This window comes from Mirounga leonina, unplaced genomic scaffold (genome assembly GCF_011800145.1).
Source record: "Mirounga leonina isolate KUSES-001 unplaced genomic scaffold, KU_Mleo_1.0 Mir_173, whole genome shotgun sequence".
NCBI classification, from domain to species: domain Eukaryota; kingdom Metazoa; phylum Chordata; class Mammalia; order Carnivora; family Phocidae; genus Mirounga; species Mirounga leonina.
In genome coordinates this window covers 12,173,486-12,180,280 of record NW_023270447.1, presented here as the reverse complement: position 1 = coordinate 12,180,280, position 6,795 = coordinate 12,173,486, and positions in this window count along the sequence as shown.

Sequence of the window (6,795 nt, the reverse complement as noted above, 5' to 3'; positions counted from 1 at the left end):
TGTCAATTGGGTTAATAATTACATATGTTAAATAGCTATTTTGAGTGAAATGTTGGGTCTTTAAGATTATGTGATTAGTCAGTAGGTCAAGAAAATTTAAAAAAAATACTTTAATTTGACTCCTTTTTGAGAATGTATTCATTCACTTATTCAACAAATATTTATTATACCATGCTGAGAAATAGACATACAAAGATAAGTAAAACATGGACACCTTGCCAAGAATTCAAAGTCTGCTAGGGAAGACAAGCATGTAAATACATAATTTCAATGGGATATAATTAAGTCTAATAAATGAAGCCTATACAAGGTGTTCGCAGTGTAAAGGAAGACATTATTTCCTTTCTCTAAAGGGCAACAGAAAAGTTTAGTAGAAAATGAGCCTCCCGAACCAAGTGTTGAAATGTAAGAGAATATCAGATGAATTAAAGGTTTGCAGAGAAAGAAGTCATCCCAGGCAGAGATAAAAGCAAAAACCAAGAAAAAAAAATCTTGTAGTCCATTTTATCAGAAGCTACTGGATGAATGCTGGAAAGGGCCAAGACCCTGGGCAATGCTTAAGGAATTGAGGAGCTATAACCTCACAACTCTTAAAGTCTCTCCACTCATCCCTACCTCTCTCTCTCCCTCATTTCCTCATTCTAGCTCTCTACTCCACTTTATTTCCCTCTACTTAATCTGATTCTCCAACTGGAATCTTCTTTGTACATAAATTGTGCCTGCTTATCTGAAATGTTTACACATCCACCCATACAGGGCATCTTAGTGACCTACATCCTATCCAGATTTAGGGAAACCAAAATAGTTTTGCAGTAAATCATACCTCTGAAGCACTCAGTAGTCGTGGCAACTTCAATTCATATTCCAGATCTCATCTTTAGCTATTTTAAGTGTATATCCACAGAATATCACAGAGGCACATGGAAAGAGCAGATACTCTGCTACTACCTTAATGATTGCCTTTTTGTTCTTACCTATTACTAATATGTATTTCAAATACCTTTCGGTGTCCTTACAGCAAAGTCACAACCTCAAAAGTCTATACGGGCCAGGAAAGTAGCATATATAAACAGGCATAAGAAAGATAAAGACAAAAGCTTTATGATGAATGACAACTGTCACTGAACTTCGGTGTGCAGGAGAAGTAGGGGTGGGAAATCTTGAAAACTGGAGAGTGCACACCACTACTAATGTGGACACTTTCCATTAGCTCCAGCCAATTACTGTCAAATAGGAATATGAATTCTCTGTTCACAGATATTTGAATTTTTTAATGAGAAAATCCAAATTTTGTGTGAAATCTTTCCATTTTTAAATGTGAACATTGAGTAAAAATGTTCAAAACCACACTGGATGGGTCAAATTAAACATGTCTGAGGGCCTTATTCAGCCATCAGATCACTAATTCCTAACCTCTGTCTTACTGCTAAATATACTTATATTCACGCCTAAATTGGTGAACCCCCACTTTACGTGTTGACTATGTTCTTCCAGTAACTGATAAATTCTTCTGAGTCAGGAACTTGTGTCTTCATCCTTTTGTATTTATAGCATCTGGTTAAATCTCCATAAATTATTGTTGTTGAGTTAAAACTGCAAAGTGGGTTAAGGCAGAAGATACATCATCACCTGACACATCACCTCCTTAGCCTCACTTGATTGGTTGTATTTCTAGCTTGAAAAAGGATGACATTCACAGTAATGTCAAAGATACAGTTTTTCCTACTGACTAGTAAATTGCTTAGGAATCCCCTCCCCCATCAAATTTTGGCACAGTTAGTTCTGTTTAATAATACACTGATTAAGATCTTGGTTCTGTGTTCAAATTCTTGATTTTTTTCTTTCTAAGTGATTGATCTAAGTCCAGTCACATTTTCTCTCTGAATCTCCCTTTCTTCATGTGCAAATGGAGTTGCTAATAATATCTACCTCAGAGGGTTGTTTGTGAAGAGTTTAAGTGATATTAAACAGGAAAAAAGTGCTTGACACAATGTCTGTAATGAGATTCTAACTGAGGTTGTTGTTATACAGTTGAATTGATTATAACCCCTGAAAAGAAGGTCTATCTGGAAAGAAATGACATTAGGTAAATTAATAAATTTCCCTCTCCATCAGAGATATACCTGGGATTCATTCACTGTCGATGCTTAAGATTTAAGTGACATTTTAATATATCAAACCTCTAGTAAAAAAAAAAAAAATACAGCCTCCACCCCCAACAACAAAACAGGTCTTCCTTCCTTCCTTCAGGTGCCAAGCCCTCATCATCTTTCAGTTTAATCTAAGTATCCTTCTTCCACCTTATAATTCTGCTCATAACCCTGACGTTGCCATTTTCCACTTAAGTGAAAAACTCCAGGGTTTCAATGAAATCTCAGAATGACACCTCCTAAGCCAGCCCTCTGACTACATTAGGGTGGCATTACAATATGACGACATTCTCTCTTTTGGAGAAAGACAGATGAGAAAGTTCCATCTCCTTGGCTTCGCATTTGTCTTCACAGCCACTGCACCTTTTCATAGGATTCTTTTTAGAATGTAATGTCAGAGTGAAGCCAACAGAGAAAAGTTCCAACGAATGGAATTGCCATAGCAACACCCTACATTTCTCATCAGGTTTGGTCTGGTGTGGATCATCACATTAAAGCTTGTTTTTCAGCTTGGTGAAAGCCATGGCTGTAATCGTCAGTGTGAAAATCTCTTTGGCCCATCCAGACGTTAAAAATAAAAGAGAATAATTTGAATTACTGCATGAACATAAAAATCTGGAATTGCAGCTCCTCCGTAAATGGAATTAAGTCCTAGAACAGAGACATTTGGGGATACTTAAATATTCCCCTACAGTTTCAAATTGGATTCAGTACTTGTCTTTATGACTTATTATTTGCTGAGTGCTGACCAAGTACTTAGTTCCTCAATTCTGAGCAAAACAAAGGGTACAGTACTCATCTCCTTCAAGGGGACAAAATACCAAAGCATAACACTGAGTAAGAATCTGTACAAAGTGTGTGTGTGTGAGAGAGAGAGAGAGAGAGAAGGAGAGAGAGAAATTGAGAGAGATTTGGTTGTTTAATAGCTAGAAAATTAGTGTATCTTAGGTCTGCTCTAGCCAAAAAAGCATTATATTTTAAAACCTTTGCATGTGAGAGTTCTGCTTTGTGGTGAATTCACAGACATAAAAACAACAACCAAGTAAGAATTCTCGGAAAAGTAACTGTCTACATTAAGTGGTTTTTAAAAATGTTCTTCGAGGGTTGCAAACTTGCCTAATTTTTCACTTCAAATGCCCAGTGAAAAGCGGGACCTCTGAAATACAGGGAATGTGAATATTAGCAATACTTTTTCAGTGTCCTCTGTAGTAGTTACCATAAAAATCAGACATATTCTAAGTACAAATGAATCACATATTCTTAATTTACCCCAATAAGTTGTCTGTCATGTGAACATTTTACATGTTGCAATTTAAGGGTATACACAGTTATTAGTTACAAAAAACCTAAACTTAAAATAAATAATATTGAAAATATGCTTTGCCATTTTTGTAGCAATATGATATTATAAAGTCATCATCATTATCAAGGAATATAAATGAGCTACAAATATCAATTCAAGGACTAATTAAATTATAATTATAGAATTGTTACCTAGTTAAAAAATGAACCTGTAGATATGCAACATTAGGTTGTTTTTTTATTTTTTATTTTTATTTTATTTTATTTTATTTTAAAGATTTATTTATTTGACAGAGAGGGAACACAAGCAGAGGGAGTCGGAGAGGGAGAAGCAGGCTTCCCGCTGAGCAGGGAGCCCGACGTGGGGCTCAATCCCAGGACTCCGGGATCATGACCCGAACCAAAGGCAGATGCTTAACCGATTGAGCGACCCAGGCAGTGTTTTTTAAATAAAAAAGAGATGGAAAAACTACTTATCAGGACCTAAAAATATATGTACGATTAAAGTTGATCATTTTCAAAAACACATATCCATGGCATTCATTTAGTAACAGTAAGACTTTGGACTAAAGATTTTGCTTTGTTTTATGCAAGAAAACAGAGCAATTATTGTAAATTTTAAATGTTCCTTCTCTGGCACTGAAACAGACATAGTCATGCAATTGACATATTTTCGCAGCCCTTGGCAATGATACATGCGATTTTAATCATGGATATTAATTCTCCTCTTTAAACCTCTACCCCACCCCTCTAACTACGCTATTACTTCACCCTGGTATTTATTTCACTGCCACAAGCAGTGATGCATGGAAATTAAACTAGAGATATTCATTATTTTCCTGCTTTTGCCTCAGTGCATAAAATTTTCCCTTGCACATTAAGAGGTAAAAATTTCATCACAGGCTTACCATCATGTGACCTCGACCTGGTGGTGATTAAACGTTATAAGGATTTGGCATAAAGATAACCACCAGCAAGGATGAGCTACAGGAACTGGTGACAGGGAAGATGGCTATGTAACTATGACAGCTGTGAAATAACCTATGATCTTAAGGAAAAGTCAGCATTATACACTATAACCCTAACTATCACTTTGAAAGCTAAAGTTCCCCAATGAAAAGACCAGAAATTCAATTGTTTTCAAATGACATATTGGGTTACAGTGTTTTTGTCAGCAATTACTTTGTCACAAAATCGTTTCTTCTTTTTTTTTCCCCCTGCGGAGTTAGTGATGGGGACGCTGGCTTTTCCCAAAATAACCTTTAATTATAGTTTTTGATCTTGACATTCTTGAAAAATGCCCTACTGGCTAGTCTTCTGTAAGTACCATCTGTAAGTTTTGATCATAAACTAACTGGTCCTAGAATCTGCCTGGCAAAAAGCATTACGAGACAATTTGGAAAAAGTCAGGCATAGTCAATTTTCACAGTCTTGAAACTTGAAATGATTTCTTCCAGCTTCAGGAGAAAAAAAAATTTTTCTGGCATGAAATTCTGTGTTAGAATTTTTAAACAAAAATAGAGGGGAAAGCTGGAATATAAAAAAACAAAAAACAAAAAAAATACAGTAGAAATCTGAATATACTAGAAATCGCATTTGTCAAGAAGATAAGAATTTGCAACTTTATTTTCACAGTACACCTAAAATGTGATGAATTTATATTTCTGAAGCATGCATCAAAAATGGAAGGAAAAGATTTTAAAATATAATATCATACCAGTGATTATTTAGGGAATACTGCATAACATCTTTGAATCAATTAGTGCCTTAATAAACAGTTAAGAGTTGGTTTCAACTATGAAGAAAAACAAGGGAAGGTAGAAACAACCATATGCATGCTTCTCTATGCTAGATGATGCTAACCTGCCTTTAGCTGGCCATCGCTTAGTGTTAGAAATAAAAGCATGGCACATCCACCTTATTAGTGAGACATCTAAGACATTTAATTCTTTGAACAATGGCAGTGACTAATTGAGATTTTGACAGAAAGTACTTCTTGCAAAGATGTGCTGGCCTCTGTCCTAAGTGGTATTTATAGGTAAACTGCTGCTTGTGTTAAACAGCATCGTGTGCCTTTATTGTGCACTCTCTTAGCTGTAGATTCCTTAAAAGTATGGATTCTGTTATGAAGTGTTCTTTAAATACCAAAACTTTTCTTCTCTGTTATTATTTTATAAAAAACACATCCCCCCAGAGAATCCTGCGGTTTTATATTTGTGCCAATCCAGAGAACAATCCACATTTATACTTTTCTAGGGTCAAGAGTCCTTGTGGAAGGTTTACTTTTAATGTCCTAGTCATGGAATTAGAATGGCACATTATCTTCTGATCTCAGTTTCCTAATGACTCCAGTATATCTTTCTGGAAATGAACAGAGTACTGTGATTGTGGCCCTGTTTCTAATGTGAGTTTTATCCCTAGTGCCATTAAGTTTGCAAATTTAAAGAGATGGAAAAACACATCTTTGTTTTCTCATACTCACTTTTTTTTTTTTACAGTTTCATTGGGAAGTAATTGACATATATCACTGTATAAGTTTAAGGCATACAGTATGCTGGTCTGATCCACATATATTGTGAAGTGATTAACACAATAAGTTTGCTAACATCCATATTCTCGTACAGATACAATAAAAAGAAAAAGGAGGGGCACCTGGGTGACTGAGTCAGTTAAGTGTCTGACTTTTGATTTCGGCTCAGGTCATGATCTCAGGGTCCTGAGATCCATCCCTGTGTGGGGCTGTGAGCTCAGCGGGGAGCCTGCTTCTCTCTCCCTCTCCCTCCCCCCTCTCCCTAGGCTCACACACTTGCTCTTTCTCTCTCTCTCAAGTAAATAAATCTTTAAAAAAAGGGAAAAAAATTCTTGTGATGCGAACTCATAGGATTCACTCTCTTAACTTTCCTCTACATACTCACTTTTTATCTTTTTCTTTGTATGAACATATTTTAGCATAAAAACCTTTGCTTTATATTTAAGTAATACTATGCTATACTGATGCTAATAATTAATGGGCTATAACTTGAGAACCTACAACCTGTCAGCTGCTGGGCTAGGCGGGGGCTGCTGCAGCTGCCTCTTCATCATCATTACAGGTATTGTTTATTGAATGTTTATCTGGGAATGTAGTCCACCTATGCTAACTACTTAAAATCCCACAAGCAGGGGCACCTCAGTGGCTCAGTCAGCTGAGCATCGGACTCTTGATTTCGTCTCAGGTCATGATCTCAGAGTCCTGAGATCTAGCCCCGCCGCAGGCTCCCAGCTCAGTGGGGAGTCTGCTTCTCTCTGTCTCCCTCTGGCCCTCTGTGCGTGCACGCTCTCTTTCTCGCTCTAAAATAAATAA